The 16,705-nt window shown below is 53.4% G+C and overlaps 1 protein-coding gene across 1 annotated transcript in view; it reads left to right on the forward strand.

Moving 5' to 3' along the window:
- The first annotated feature begins 3,319 nt into the window (after positions 1-3,319).
- The window catches only part of LOC102462785 (phospholipid-transporting ATPase ID), a 109,972-nt gene continuing 96,586 nt past the window's right edge, over positions 3,320-16,705 (forward strand). The window contains exon 1 of the mRNA XM_075932841.2: positions 3,320-3,613. The gene's annotated coding sequence lies outside the window, so the exon portion shown is untranslated. The remainder of the gene's footprint in view (positions 3,614-16,705) is intronic.

A 16,705-nucleotide genomic window follows, 5' to 3' on the forward strand; every position in this document is an offset into this window, starting at 1 on the left:
GCTAATTTTCAATCACCCTTCTGTTTGGCCGTGTCCCCGAAACGCTGATGAAAATCAACAACGGGAATTCTGCCAGCTGACCCGGGTCTTTGTGTGAGTTTCCTCACCTGCAGGCTGAGTCACAGCCGCAGTCCCTGCCGGCACCGGTGTACGTGTTTACCTCTGGGAGAGCATAGCCTGGCGTTGCTCATTTTAAACCTGAATCCAGCAGGGCACTGGGAAGCCTTTGTGTTCTTCCTTCAGGCAGAAGAGGTCGACTCTTTTGAAGAAGATGAAATGGAACCAGTGAAAACTGGATGTTGCCAAAGAAGAGCCTTGTCTGTTCATTTCACCACAGCATGTGGCATTTGATAAGTTTTTTCCATTTAAAAAAAATCATTTCAGGATGCCTTGAGTCAGCCCTTGAAAATGAATGCTGCCCTTTTAGGTACTTAGCAAAATATGCAAAGAAGAACGGCCATATTGGGTGATATCAAAGGTCCACCAAGCCCAACGGTCTGTCTTCCAACAGTGGCCCATTCCAGGTTCCCCAGAGAGAGTGAACAGAACAGGGAATCGTGATCCCTCCCGTCGCCCATTCCCAACTTCTGACAAACAGAGGCTAGGGACACCATTCCTGCCTTTTCTGGCTAACAGCCATTAATGGCTCGATCTTCCATGAATTTATCTAGTGCTCTTTGAACCTTATTATAGTCTCAGACTTCACAACATCCTCTGGCAAGGAGTTCCGCAGGTTGACTGTACATTGAGTGAGTGAAGAAGTACTTCCATGTGTTTGTTTTAAACCTGCTGCCTAGTAATTTCATTTGGTGACCCCTAGTTTTAGTGTGTATGATGGGAAGGAGTAAATAGCACTTCCTTATTTACTTTCTCTCAGTCATGATCTTATGATCTTCAACAATGTCCCATAGTCTCTATTTTCCAAGCTGAAAAGTCCCAGTTTTATTCTTTCCTCACGTGGCAGCCCCTAATCATTTTATTGCCCTTTTCTGAACTTTTTCCAGTGCCATGATATATTTTTTGAGATTAGACGACCACGTCTGCACGCAGTATTCAAGATAGGGCCATCCCCGGGATTTATACGGAGGCAGGTGATGCCAGCGTTCTTAAAGCTTATTGGTGGCTGGGTCTCTTACATGTTCTCCCTTTTCCTGATGATTCCTAGCATTCTGTTAGTGTGCAGCGGTAGTCAAAAAACCAGAGTGGGTATTTGCGGAGAATTGTCCACAGTGACTCCGAGATCTCTCTTGAGTTCCCGAAAGCCCCCTCCTATCACACGTAGAGCTGGGATGATGTTTCCCAATGTGCATTCCTTTGCATTTATCAATATTAACATTCATCTGCCATTTTGTTGCCCAATCACTTAGTTTGGCGAGATCTTTTTGAAGCTCTTCACAGTCTGCTTTGGTCTTAACTATCTTGAACAGTTTGGGATCATCGGCACATTTTGCCACCTCCCTGTTTACCCATTTCTCCAGATCATTTACAAATCAGTTGAATAGGATGGGTTCCAGGACAGACCCTTGGGGGACCCCACTAGGTACCTCTCTCCACTCGGAAAACCGACCATTTATTCCTACCCTTTGTTTCCTGACTTTTAACCAGTTCTCAATCCACAGAAGGACCTTCCCTCTTATCCCATGACAACTTTCTTTGCTTAAGAGCCTTTGGTGAGGGACCTTGTCAAAGGCTTTCTGGAAATCTAAGTGCACTAGATCCACTGGACCCCCCTTGTCCACGTGCTTGTTGACCCCCTTGAAGAACTCTAGTAGATTAGTGAGGCAGGATTTTCCTTTACAGAAACCATGTTGACTTTCCCCAACAAATTATGTTCATATAATGGGTTGAACCTCTTTTATCTGGCACCCTCAGGACCAGACTGGTTCCGAATGAGATTTTTCCAGACCATGGGCAGTCAGTATTTCCTAGCAGTATTACCGACACAGCCACTGCTTACTGGGTTTTTAGAGGACATTGAGGGGTAAATTAGAGCTAAAGAACAGCACAGAACACTGAGAGCCAGGACTGGTGGCTGTGAACAAACTTTACGGGCCTGCAAGAGACGGCCCCACCCATGAGAAGTAGACACCCGGCTCACTCAAATCCTTCTGGGTGACGGATATTTCTGGATAAGAGAGCTCAGGATGAGAGGGGTTCAACCTGTATGTGTCGGACAATTCTCTTTCCTATCGTTTCAACTATTTGCCCTCTGAAGGCATGGGAGAGTCAGGGCTCTAGCTCAGATGCTTATCTGACTCCCATTATCATGGTAACGGAGCACCCCGCCACCTTTAATGTGTTTCTCCTCACGTACCCCGTGGCCTTGGAAAGGATCCTCATCCCATTTCACAGATGAGAAAACCAAAGCACAGAGAGATGAAGTGACTTGCCCAAGGTGACGCTCCATCTGTAGCAGAGCTGGGAGTAGAATCCAGATGTTGTCGCTGGATTGTATAAAAAAAAAAAACCCTAGCCTCTTTCTGTTCCTTACCGCCTGTGAAATCAGAATGAATTCTGCCTGTGAGTTGTAACATGAACTGCCCCTTTAATTCTGCACTGTTCCACTCACTAACTGTCCGGAGGGTGATGCCAGCATTTTTACAGCCTGATCCTTGTCAGACTCAAAAGAAGGCGGTGGGAATACCTGCCCATTAGTGCTGCTAACAGCTGGGGAGGCTGGGGCGTGGCGCTCAGACACAAAATGTTTTCTGCCTTACGGTTCCGTGCTGCCACCCGTCACTCTAGCAGCTGGGCACGTTGAACCGAGCTCCTTCGCCAGCCATCAGCCACCACCCCAGTGGAGTCTCCCTGTGGAGAGGGAGCCTTGAATCCATGCCCTGCCCAAGACGGAGGGGCCAGCCCGACGCTCTGACCTGGGAATTGCTTTTTGTTTGAGTTCTATCAGGACCGTGGGGCCCATTGTGCGGAGACTGTCCAGGTCTACAACAGATACTGGCCCCTGACCCCGGAGGCTGAGCGGAACCGCAATGTCTCTCTCACTAGATGTAGCAAATGGTTTAGTCTCTGGCGTGGTGGGGAAGATGGGTGGTTTCGCTTTCCAAGTTCTCCGTGGATGCGGTGGCTGGGAACCGAACCGGGCTGCCGATGGCAGAAGGCTGAGCACCGGAGCTCTCCCCTGGCCTGGCCGCGATTTGTGTGCATGAGTGTGTTTCTCTTTCAGGCAGCATGTCTCTTGCATGCGGCACGGACTCCTGCTTCCGGGGGCTCTGGCGTTAATCCCTGATGTCATCCACCAGTCCAACGATCAACTGCTTTTTATTTACTCAGTGCGACGCAGTGCCATGTTCCACCCACAGACCCGGGAGCCATTCGGGGTGTGTGTCTCGTAGGCTTTGCGAACTATGCCAGGCAGCTTGGGCTCTCGCTGCAGCTTCAGCTCTTGACTGAGTGTCCCACGCAGCACGTCCTGGCACAGCCTCACCTGCGGCCCCTGGAACCAGCGCTGTCCCCGGTCGGCCGAGGCAGAGGGAAATCTGACATTCTGACCTGTCTGTTTGTCTAGGGATTTTAAAAAGCAGCAGTAGCACTGAACCACACGGTGCTGGTCTTGGCAAACAACTGAGGGGGGGACGGAGACACACAGAACAGCCAGGTAAGTCCCTTCCTGTACACCAGTGTTTCCCAATTTTACTTGGCCACGGAACCTTTTAAACTCGGCAGAATTTTGCAGAACCCCTAATAACAGTCTAATATGGAGCAGAAACAGTAGACCACAAATAAGTAAGGATAATAATAAACAAATGCTGAACAAGGTCGTGAGATCGACATTTAGTCTAATTGCTCATATTTAAAACCAAAATCACATTGCGAGCGCGTGAGGACGGGGATTTACGGGGGTATAGAACAGGCGATCGCACCGCTGACGGACTGTGTGCAGCACTGAGTAGTGGCATCGTCCCCCTCTCTGGCTAAGCTGGGGTTACACAGGGACACACACACACGTGAAAATTGTTTTCAGTAAAATTCACAAACGCGTCAATATTCGTGATTATTTTTTAAACCATAAAATGTTGTTGTAATGGAATTTTCCCGTGGAACCCCGGGGTTCCGGGAACACCATTTGGGGAATTCTGCTTTATACGCTACAGAAGCAAAATGTCAGTCGTCCCGCGAGAAGCCCTGCTCGCAAAGCTTCCTGCTCGGCTACTTTCCTCTTCATAACGCTGGTGCCTTCTGCTTCTGTACGTGAGAGCCATTCCCACGGGAGAGGCTGTCGCTGGCGGTCTGGGCTGTACCTCTCCTGCAGGTCAGGGAGCCTGCTGCCGCCGGGGTGCTCAGACCAATCTGAATGCAGTGAGGCCTGATGCAAAGTCAGTTGGAGTCAATGGAAAGGTTCCCACGGACTCGCTGCTTATTTTTTTTGCTGCAGAGATGAACTTTTTTGCTTTCTCGGCGGGCTGCCATCTAAGGTTTTCTGGCCACTCTCCGCGCTGAGATTCAAGTGCCGGAGCCTCTTCCCCAGACCTGCGGCAGGGTCTCCAGCTGCTGGCCAGGGAAGGCTCCTTATTTAACAGCTGCAAAGAAGCGACGATGCAGACGTTGCTGGATGGCATTCCCTGGCGGGCGGGGCGGGGTGTAGGAAATCCACAGAACTGGCCGTAATGGTCCCTTTCTTGTCTTGAATGCCTAGGCCCAACCCAGCTGTCCTCAGGCAGAAAGAGCCCCTCGAGAAGCCCCGGGGAGTTTTGCCTGTCTAGGGCCAGCAGCCTTCGCTCTGCTCTGTGCCGGGGGCAACAGGTTTCCTGCACTATCGCACGGATCCGTAGCACGTAGATCAAGGCCTTTGCCCGGGAATATGTTCGCTGAGCCTGAATACGGGTGAAATGGTGAAAACATCCTCCGGGCACCGGCCGCGGGGCATGCGCGTGGGAGACCAAAGGGTGTCAGGCAAGACCATTATAGCACAGCTGCTTCCCGTTAGAACATAAGAGCGGCCAGACCGGGTCAGACCAAAGGTCCGTCCAGCCCCGTGTCCTGTCTGCCCACAGTGGCCAATGCCAGGTGCCCCAGAGGGAGAGAACGGAACAGGTTTGATCAAGCGATCTCTCTCCTGCCATCCATCTCCACCCTCTGACCCACAGAGGCCGGGGACACCATTCCTTACCCAGCCTGGCTAATAGCCACTAATGGACCTAACCTTCATGAATTTATCTAGCTCTTTTTTTAAACTCTGTTATAGTCCTAGCCTTCACAGCCTCCTCAGGCAAGGAGTTCCACAGGTTGATTGTGATTAACTCTCAGGGAACCCTTCTGAAAGCAGCAGTCCATGCTGTTGTCCTACTAGGGAAGTCATGGAAGGTTTTCCAAAGGGGGCTGGCTAGTCACCTGTCCGGGATGGATTAGACACATCAAGTCCTGCAACGTGGCGGGGGTGAGACTAGGTGACCCTTGTGGCCCTTTCTCACCCCAGCTCTGAGGCTCTCTCATTGTCCCCAGAAGGGAACCCTGGTGGCAAGTTCAACTCGCCTCTCCAGGTGGGCAAGATGAGGGACACGGGACGGTAGGCGGGTGCGCCCTATCGGAGCACAGGGAGCTGCAGGAGAAGGGGAAACCCAGGGAACTTCCGAGGGTGAGAACAGCTCCTTCCGAGGAGCCCGGGGAGGGTGAGGTTGGGCCAGGCCAAGGCTGGGAGTGGTGGCTGAATCCGAGGCGAGACCATGAGCAGGGGCCCAGCTCCTGCAAGGAGGGCTGGGGAGAGAGACTGGACTGGAGTTGGCGCCTGAGGGCCAGTGTGAGCCTGAGGAATCAATAAATTGCTCCCCCGAAGGCGGTGTGCATCTGGAGTTCGGATTGGTGGCGGGGTGTCTGCAGAGTGACCTCGGGTCACCAGGGGCGTGCTCGGGGCAGCCACCTTTATGGGGCTTTGAGGAGGTCTCTGTATCGCGGGTCAGAGCACAAGAAACCAGTTAACATGTTGCTCCCTTAGTTTGCTTACCCAGCTGTGCCGTGGGGGGGTGTCTGCTCTGTGACCCGGGGTCCCCCTGTGCGGTGAGGTGTGATTCCCACTGACTCACCCACATGTTGTGATGCGGTGTCAGTTCCTCGCTGGTTGCTGGGCTTGGGCTGTGGGCTGTGGGCTGTGGATGAGCCCTCCTGGCCTCTGTCTGAGCACTGCCCAGCAGGTGGGCTGCCTAAGTCACCGACCCAACCGGTCAGACCAGTTGAGGGCAGCGAGGTAAGGAAGGAAGGGAGTGTGTGGGGGAAGGGGCAGTCTTGGGCTGGAACCATGAAGGAGACAGACTAAGGAGGGGGCTGGAATCTACGGGCCCAGGCATCCCATCTCAAGGGGTCTGAGGCATCCTGGCCCTGACTCCTGTAGCCACATCACATCTCTGCTGTGCTGTATCCTGGAGAAGCAATAAACCCCTCTCTGTTCTACTGGCTGGTGGAGTCTGTTCTTGCTGCTATGGGGCTGCAGGATCGGAGGAACCCCGACTCTCCGTGTCACCTGGTGACCAGAGTCTCTGTGGACACTGCTTAGCCTCTGCAATGTGGCTTAGCGTAGTGCGGCTTCGGCCCTGCGGTGTTGGCATCTTTACCTCTCCCATGTCCTTTGGCATCTCCTGTCTGAAGTTACCCACGTCCCTCTGTGCTGCCCAGGCAGAGGCAGCGAGAACGGAGACCGGGGGGCGGTGATGGACGCCGTACCAAAGCCCCACACTCTGCTCTGTGGGAGGGTAGCTCTTGGCATGTTTAGGTTTGCATGTCTGGTTTAGGCTCCACCTTGATTCAATGCAAGTTAGTGGCACTTTGCCATCGGCACCCGTGAGAGCGGGCTGAGACGTGTGCATAGTGTGAGCCGGGAGTGACACGGGTGTAAAACCAGGGTGCAGTGATCAGGCCCACTAGCCACGTGCAGCTCGGACAGGTTGGGGAGCTAGGCGAGATTCCAGGCGATGCACCGCTGCATGGTACAGCTGCCAGCAAGAGCACACGCTCCGCATTCACATCCCCAGCAACCCCGGAACCTCAACCGATTCCAAGGATGCAAAGAAACCCAGGACCAGACCCCAAGCCGGACAATCTACCCTAAGAGGATGAAATGCAGAGGAGCCCACGCGGGATGTCAGGATTGTCTGGAGCGGTGCAAGGGTGATGTAACCGCCTACAGCAGCTGGTCGGACACGGCTGGGAAGGCCACGAGCAGACACGGCAGGCTGCGTGTAGTGCACTCAGACAAGATCCCTTCTGAGCTACCGTCACGCTCACGTCAGTGGCCCATCAGTGGCCCCGGTTGCCTTCCTAGGTCATTCAGCGTGTCCCACGTTCCTCCAGTTGTCTCCTGGCTCCAGCCGTTGGGCCATTCTGAGTTGATTCCACCTCTTGGAGTTGCAATCGGCAGACCAGAGCCAGCTGGACTACGCAGGTAACCAACACAAGGCTGTTCAGCGTTTCCTGGGAACGGCGACTGCTTGTTACCGCAATTGGTATCCTTGTCCCTTATTCCGCCCTGCGCCTCGCTTTTCCAAGGCTCTGGGCGAGCAGGAGTTAGGAATCAACTTTTTATTCTTACCAAACTACTGCCTCGGCTTTGCTAGCTCCCGAAGGAGCTGGTTACTTGAGGGGAAAATGAGATGCTCCGTTGCTCAGTGTTGGATTCCAGTGCAGGCTGGGGCGTGTAAAGGCGACCGGGAATCGATTCCCTTTCACACCATGCAGGCGGCCCCAGTCACGACTTTGGAGATAAACAGCCTATGTGAGGAAGGGTTGTTCCTTCCTGTTTCCTCGCCCTCTTTCTCCTCCTCTGTCCTATTACAACAGCAGCCCTCTGCCCCACGCACGTCGGCGCCCCTTTGTGCTGGCAGTGCCCTAGGGGGTTGGCAGGGCTTCTCCCCACTCTGGCACTCCAAGTGCAGAAGGAGGGGCCCACAAAAAACCTTAAATACCTTTCTCAAAGGTTCAGCTTGCAAAAAACCTCCCCAGAGTCACAGATGCACTGGCCCTGGAAGACAGGCGGACACCATCAAGTGATTAAAAAAAAAAACCCTGAAAACTAGGAAGAAACTCTTGAATTCCTTCCCCGGGGTACCCCAAGCTCTTTTGCCACCGGAGAGCTGGAATAAAGAAAACTCAGAAAAACTTTCTTTGATAGCTGACCTTCCAGGCTAGGCAGGCGCACACAGACCTCTTGTTACCTTCCAGGGCACACGCATCAAATCGTCACCTTACAAAGATGATTTTATTAACAAAAACCAACCAGGTATCCTTAATAAAGCTGACTTGGTTGCTAGGCATAACATAGCAACTGAGAGAAACAAATTAAAACACAGAACATAGTCTCTCTGGGTACAGCTTAGATAGTGAAGCGGGGGAGAGCACGTGGATTTCACACAGAAACGCTTACGCAAACAGCCAAAACACAGAGAAATCCCCTGATCGTGACTAACCTACATTCCTCTCGCTACTCATGATTTGTGCTGGTCCATTCTTGGAGGCCCAGTTCATACCCATGCCCAGTATTGCTTGGAGGCATGGTCATTGTGAGTACGACATCTTGCTCCCTCCAGCCCTTAAGGTAGAACTCGCCTGAAGGAAGAAGCAGCCCGGTATCTCTGCACAATTCACATTTCACCCTCCTTTCCCATTGGCTTTCCTGCCAACTCCCCTGCTTAGCTACCTGAGTTAACCCTTCAGTCACCGGGTGCTGAGCACCCCTGTGATGGACCGGGCCGTGTCTGGGCACAGTTGAGGGTGTCCGCTCAGGGCGAATTGCTCAAATCCGGGGCTCCTTACAGCCCCCAGACTGGTGACCTCTCCACACAGGTCACAAACCAGTCCCACAGAGCGCTTCAGCTGCCTGCCTGAAGCCTCACAAGCAAAACCCCTCCGACACCCCAGCAATATCCGTGCCCCAGATGGCCCCGGTCCTCATACACAGGTGGGGGGTCCTAGCACCCAATCCCACCTACCCCGAACAAGTTCTGTCCGGTTCCAAGAAACCAGCCACAGATCCCTGGTCAATTTACCCTCTGGACCTTACCCACAAATCACGCTGGGCCAATCCTTTAGCATCTAACATCTAAAGGTTTATTATCACAAGAAAGAAAAGCATGAGAGTGAGGTTGTTAAAGAATAGTACGTTACATGCACTGAATCTCCCAGTCCTCGATGCAGGCTCTAGCAGAGATTTTACAGCTGCTGGTTTAAAAGTTCTTGTTGCACATCCTAGGATCAGGATGGGTCCACAGCTCTTCCTGGCTTGTCGATCCCTGTAGTGCTGCCTCTGGGATGAAGTGCTGAGCTGAGAACCAGATGGCATTGACCACATGGCCTATTTATCCCTCCTTCCTGGTCCCTTCCTGGTCATAGCAGGTCACCTGGCCAGAGGCCAATCTCTGTGTTCCCTGCTGGCTGCTCTCAGGTGACAAACCCCATTCTTTGGGTGTGTCCTTGGCCCATCGAGTGCCATTGTCCCACAGGGCCTCGCTAATTAGCATGTCCACAGGCCCGGCCCTGCCCAATGCTCAACCACATGCAGGGAAATCTTCAGTATCCACACAAGTACATGCTAATAATTGCACACACAGACATTATACAAACACAGGAACAGCGTACAAAGGATTATCAGACAGTGAGCTTCTATTCAATACCTCACATTGCCCCCTTCTATACCATTTTTGGGGCCAACACCCCCACCTATGGGTGCATCAGTGATCTGGCTGCTCCCCTCAAGATCCAGTAACGTGACAACCCCTCCTGTCTGTCACGGGTTTATACTCTCAGACCCTGACCAGGAAACACTTGGGCGCATGCTTAGCTGTACACGCACGAGCCTTTCCCAGGGCTTCTCCCATCTATCTTTTAATGACCAAAGCCGTGAGACTGCTTCTCCGTTTATAGGCCTTCTATGCAAACTCATTTTCCTGATCTCCATCCCAAAGGAATTTCTTTTCTTCCTTGATGCTGGACCTACGGATACGTGTGGTGATGTTACCCGCACAAATTTCTCTCTCCCTTCCACGCTGTAGGGACACACGCCTTTACCCCGTTTCTAGGGCTCAAGGTGCAACCCTGTGAATTTACACGCCCACCCTTACCCAATTCCTAGGGCTCAAGGTGTAACTTCCTGCAGGTTGGCAGGATCTTTCGCCACTGAAAGAGCCTCACACAGTAATATCCTTCTCCTTTATTTGTTGACAGTTCCCAAACAAGAATGCACATGCTAAGCACAGTGTCGTGCTCACCAATCCTGATAAAGGCAGGCAGACTTCCCTGTTGGTCAGGCAATATCAGTCTCTCTGGTCTTAGGCTGTGTCTCAGAGGTGAGTTCTTCTTTTCTAGGTCTTCCCCCTCCTCCTGGTCCTCTTCCAGCCTTTTCTTCCTTCTGTTACTTCTGATCTTCTTCTTCATCTCCTTCTTGAACCCCAGTTTATATAATGAAACCTGAATTTTGCTTAGCTAGGCCGTAACCAATTATTTTAGTATCATTTTACAAACCAATCATAACAAAATGACCTAACCCATCATCCCCCACCACCTTAACTGATTTACACCTAGCAACATTAATTATGCAGCAGACAGAAACAGTTACACACCAGACAGAGCTCACACAGTCGAACAATAGGAAAGTGTCATAGGGTGAGGATTCCACAACATCCTCTCTGGAGAAGCAGTTTCTGGCCAGACACAATCGGGTGACTTCAGTTTTCTTTACCCATCTTGAGATCTGGCTCTTTATCCGGTGACAGTGAGGGAGCGATCGGGCCAAAGTCCCTCCTCACAGCCGGGTGTGGCACTTCCTAATACAATTCAGCTGGAACTGTGAGGATGTGACTCCAGGCCTGACCGGAACGGCTGCTGCTCTTCAGTCTGGCTGCAGAAGGCGGCTTTGGTTCAGACCTAGCACATAGAAAAGCCAGATTGTTATAGCGGGTTCTCCCCTCTCCCCCAGAATTGTTCTGTTGCAAAGACAAGACGGGAAGCATGACCTGCAATCAGACCCAAACGGACACAACATAGGAAAACCTGTTGCACTGTTAGGATGGGCTGGGGAGACGGTGACTCCGTCACTAAATCTTTCAGCTGCTGAGGGACGGTCACTTCCTGGAAACGGTCTAGAGCGGTTACACTCCTGCAACAACAAGCGGCCGCGGAGTGGATTCGATGACCTCACGTGGGACCCAACCAGCGATAACCATTAGGGTTCACTCTCCTGCCATCCTCGGAGCCCCAGCAGCTATTCCAGACATCCCAAGCAATTCTGAGCGGAAGAAATGTTTCTCAAACCCGCTTGGATCCCCCCTCGGGAGCGTTGGAAGGACAATACACGTGTGTGCATGGAGCCAGCCCTGCGCCGTCGTTTCAGCGGGGTTAACGCCAAGGTGCACCCAGGCAGCCTGCCCACACGTTCCCAGGCGGGTGCACCAGTGTGCCACGTGGCTGCGGTCAGCCTGAAATTCCAAGCTGTAGGAATCCCGCAGGCACCTGGAGGGAGGCCGTATGTGTTGATCTACGAGCATCTCCGGATGGGTCACTGAACTAGTCTGTGAAACCGCCGCTGTGTTCCCCTGCAGGCTCGGTTTTCCTGATTGCCCCCGGAGCACTTCTGGGGGAGCAACGTGTCCTGCTGAAATCGCCTGCCGCTGTCCGAAGGCTCTTGTGTAAATTACATGGCCATGGGATAAGAGGGAAGGTCCTTTCTTGGATTGAGAACTGGTTAAAAGACAGGAAACAAAGGGTAGGAATAAATGGTAAATTTTCAGATTGGAGAGGGGTAACTAGTGGTGTACCCCAAGGGTCAGTCCTGGGACCAATCCTCTTCAACTTATTCATAAATGATCTGGAGAAAGGGGTAAGCAGTGAGGTAGTAAAGTTTACAGACGATACCAAACTGTTTAGGATAGTCAAGACAGAAGCAGACTGTGAGGGACTCCAAGAAGATCTCACCAAACTCAGTGATTGGGCAGTACGCTTATTAAGTTTGCAGATGATACCAAACTGGGTGGGGTTGCGACTTCTTTGGAGGATAGGGACATTATTCAAAATGACCTTAGCAAGTTAGAGAAATGGTCAGAGGTAAACCGGATGAGGTTTAATAAAGAGAAATGCAAAGTGCTCCACTTAGGAAGGAACAATCAGTTCCATACATACAAGATGGGAAGCGACTGTCTAGGAAGGAGCATGGCGGAAAGGGATCTAGGGGTCATAGTGGACCACAAGTTGAATATGAGCCAACAGTGTGATGCTGTTGCAAAAAAAGCAAATATGATTCTAGGTTGTATCAACAGGTGTGTTGTAAGCAAAACTCGTGAAGTCATTCTGCCGCTCTACTCTGCACTAGTTAGGCCTCAGCTGGAGTACTGTGTCCAGTTCTGGGCGCCACATTTCAAGAAAGATGTGGAGAAATTGGAAAGGGTACAGAGAAGAGCGACAAGAATGATTAAAGGTTTAGAGAACATGACCTATGAAGCCAGGCTTCATGAACTGGGCTTGTTTAGTTTGGAAAAAAGAAGATTAAGGGGGGACATGATAGCGGTTTTCAAATATCTAAAAGGGTGTCACAAGGAGGAAGGCGAAAATTTGTTCCTCTTGGTTTCTGAGGACAGGACAAGGAGTAATGGGCTTAAAGTGCAGCAGGGGAGGTTTAGATTGGACATTAGGAAAAAATTCCTAACTGTCAGGGTGGTCAAATATTGGAATAAATTGCCAAGGGAGGTGGTGGAATCTCCCTCTCTGGAGATATTTAAGAACAGGTTGGATAGACATCTGTCAGGGATGGTGTAGACGGAGCTTGATCCTGCCTTGAGGGCGGGGGGCTGGACTCGATGACCTCTCGAGGTCCCTTCCAGTCCTATTATTCTATGATTCTATGAAAATGGCAAATGAAATTTAATGTGGATAAGTGTAAAGTAATGCACATCGGGAAAAATAACCCCAACTATACGTACAGTATGATGGGGGCTACGACAAATCAGGAAAGGGATCTTGGAGTTATCGTGGACAGTTCTCTGAAAACTTCCACACAGTGTGCAGCGGCGGTCAAAAAGGCAAATAGGATGCTAGGAATTATTAGGAAAGGGGTAGAAAATAAGACCCAGAATATCTTACTGCCCCTGTATAAAACTATGGTACGCCCACATCCTGAATACTGTGTACAGATGTGGTCTCCTCACCTCAAAAAAGATATTTTGGCTTTGGAAAGGGTTCAGAAAAGGGCAACTAAAATGATTAGGGGTTTGGAACGGGTCCCATATGAAGACAGGCTAAAGCGACTGGGACTTTTCAGTTTAGAAAAGAGGAGACTGAGGGGGGATATGATAGAGGTCTATAAAATCATGAGTGGTGTGGAGAGGGCTGATAAAGAAAAGTTATTTATTAGTTCCCATAATAGAAGAACTAGAGGACACCAAATGAAATTAATGGGTAGCAGGTTTAAAACTAATAAAAGGAAGTTCTTCTTCACACAGCATGTAGTCAGCCTGTGGAACTCCTTGCCAGAGGAGGCTGTGAAAGCTAGGACTATAATAGTTTAAAGAGAAGCTAGATAATTTCATGGAGGTTAGGTCCATAAAAGGCTATTAGCCAGGGGATAAAATGGTGTCCTTGGCCTCTGTTTGTCAGAGGCTGGAGAGGGATGGCAGGAGACAAATCGCTTGATCATTGTCTTCGGTCCACCCTCTCTGGGGCACGTGGCGCTGGCCACTGTCGGCAGACAGGATACTGGGCTAGATGGACCTTTGGTCTGACCCAGTACGGCCGTTCTTATGTTAAGGCACAATGCTGAGGGCTGGTTTTCTCACGCTGCTGCAGATGGATTTGTCGCCAAACTCCTGTTCACACCACCGGGAATTCAGTGTTTGCACGCTGAACTGTACGAGAATGAGGTGTCCCTCTGTCGTTGGCTTTAGCAACTAGGAAGCTGTGGGTTTTCCCGCCAGCACCTGGGGTCCAAAGGACAGAGCCGGGTCGAACAGCAACCGATCTCTAGCGGCGTGAATGCCAAGCTGGCTGCTGCTCTGCTATCTCTCGGGCCCTGGAACGGCCTGTGGGCAGCACGGGCTGAGCGGTGCTGACTGGTAGCTCCTCTTTACTGGGCAGGTTGTTCTGTGCCCAGTGGAATAGATACAGCTGCTGAAAACGTGGGGACGTGTCACTTAGGGAAGCCACTGGACAAGCGGGTGCTGCTACCGGTGCCCACTGGGTGCTTAGTCTTTCCCGTGCTGGCTCAGCCCTCGGGAGATTAACTCCAGCATCCTGCCTCTGGATCAGCCAGGGCCTGATGTTTCAAAGCAAGGTCATGTTAACCCTCCTGTAATGCACCGTCCAGGTGCACCAGGCGGTAGGCAACAGGCGTTTCTCACGGATCCTTTCAGCAACGATCCTCTGCCACGAAGCTCCGAGCTTGGAGAGCTGGAGATCTGCTAGGTCAGGAAGCGACCCCGGCACAGTCTTTAGTGCTAGACTAATCCGTCACAGTCGTCTTCCGCCTCCCAGAAGGAGTGTGGAGGGGCGCTGCAGGTAGAATGTCACACCTGCTGAGATGGACCATCTGGTCCTCCTTGAGGAGCCCAGCATGACTACCTGAGCAGCAGACTCGACCTCTTGGGGGTGTTGGCATTTGATCCCCCTCCAGTAACAAGCAGCCGTCGGGGGCTATAAAATTGGCCTCCTCTGGATGCCTCCGAGAGCAGACGAGGCAGGGGACTGCTGAAGGGTCCCTCTGGAGAACGCGGGGGTCTGGCCCAGGGCAGAGGCGATGCAGACGCACTGGCGCTTTGCGTGGAATTGTGATGCACACGTTGGAGAGGAACATGAATCCCTCTGGACACTCCGCTGCAGGTCTCCTGTCAGACACCCCTGGAGGGTGGACGTGCTGAGTGGCAGACGCAGGAGGGGCTGGGACGGTTGTGAACACCACCTCCTCCTTCCTCAGAGCCCTCGGGCCTGGTTGGCGAGGCCAGAAGAGGAGCCGTAGAGGCTGCAGCGGCACGGTCTGAAATCCTGCGTTGGCATTGGCGGGGGCTCTGTGAGGAGCCTGCAGGGCAGAGGAGGTGGAAGTGGAGCCCAGGGAACTGTCAGTCTGCAGAGACATTGTGTGTGTATGTGTGTGTGTAGGACCCAGTGGGGGATGGTCCCTGAGGGGGGAACGTGGGCATGGCCCAGCCGCCTGACACCCGGGCTGGGGGGTGGAACCCGAACAGAGCTGGGGCCGGGCTGCCTGGGGGCTGGGGGACGAGTTGCTGGGGGCTGGGGCAGGCTTGGCGGAGGGAAGCATGGAGGGAGCAGACTAAGTCCAGGACGGGGGGCTCAGGGGCCCGTGAACCCCTCCCCCCAGGAGGACCAGGCTCTGCCCTGGCCCCTGTGGCAACGTGGAGCCCGCGCTGCGCTGGATCTCGGAGAAGCTACAAACCTTCTGTTCTGCGGCCTGGCTGGGAGCCCCTCTGGCTGCGGACGGGGTGCAGGGCGGGGGCCCCAGAGTCCCCTCTGGCTGCAGACGGGGTGCAGGGCGGGGGCCCCCCAGAGTCTCCTCTGGCTGCGGACGGGATGCAGGGCGGGGGCCCCCCAGAGTCCCCTCTGGCTGCGGACGGGGTGCAGGGCGGGGGCCCCCAGAGTCCCCTCTGGCTGCGGACGGGGTGCAGGGCAGGGCCCCCGATGCGCCCTCACAACGGGTGATAAAGCACCGTGACCGGGCGCCCAGGGGAGACTGCAGTGGCTGGGCGGTGGACAGCCTAGCAGAGCTCCTCCGAGGAGAGCGGGCAAAGGTGGGCGGCAAAGGCTGAGCAGGCGGCGTGGCTGGAGTCTGTTCTAGCCGGGGGGGCGACTAGAGGCAGGGCCGCCTGGCTGAAGGGTGTTGAGTCTCACCTGGGGCTCTCTTGTGAAAACCAGCACCGGCTGCGTGGGGCTGGACGTCAGTCCTGTGCGCGAGGGCGGCTCGCCGAGCAGTGAGAAACCGACTGGGGGGAGCCGGTGTTTCCAAGCCAGGACAGAAATAGGCTGCGCTTACGTCAGCCCCTCAGACTGGACGCTCTGGCTGTGGTTAGCAGCCAAGGCCTGGAGGTGGCTACCGTGGCCTGGCGAATGGCTCCCTGGCGAGGGGAGAGCCTGAGCTCCCTTCTTGCCATGGAGAGAGCTCGTTCCGATCAGGGCTAAGGTCCCTGGGCAGGGCGTGGGGGGAGCTGCTGTTGCCTGTGTTGTGTGCCCGGACCAGACCGCGTCAGGTGTCAGGGCTGTCAGCGCTGTGCCTGAGCAGATGAACGTGACTGGCCAGTGAGCAGAGGCTCCCAGCCGCGATGGGACCTCCTGGTGCACGTGGCCGGCTGGCGCTGAGGGAATGCTGGGCCGCCCCACCCCTCCAGATGCGCCGGCGAGTGGCCCCGGAGAAGCCCGAGGCCAAAGAGTAACGGGAGAAACGAAGTTTACAAAACGGAATTCTCCCCCCTGCCCGTCCTGTGGGGTCTGGTTGGCGGAGCAGGCCAGGCCACGTGGCCTCACGGCTCCAATCCACAAAGGTCAGAGCTGCTTCTGTCTAAAGGGAGACGGGCTCTCCCCAGTGACGCAAGCAACAAAGCTGGCAAGAGGGGTTACCAGAACGGCCAGACCGGGTCAGCCCAGAGGTCCAGCCAGCCCAGCGTCCTGTCCTCTGAAAGTGGCTAATGTCGGCTGCCCCAGAGGGAACGGACAGGACAGATAATCAGCAAGTGATCCCTCCCCTGTCTCCCATTCCCAGAGGCGAGGGACGCCATTC

Source organism: Pelodiscus sinensis, chromosome 6 (genome assembly GCF_052426305.1).
Source record: "Pelodiscus sinensis isolate ZL-2025 chromosome 6, ASM5242630v1, whole genome shotgun sequence".
NCBI classification, from domain to species: domain Eukaryota; kingdom Metazoa; phylum Chordata; order Testudines; family Trionychidae; genus Pelodiscus; species Pelodiscus sinensis.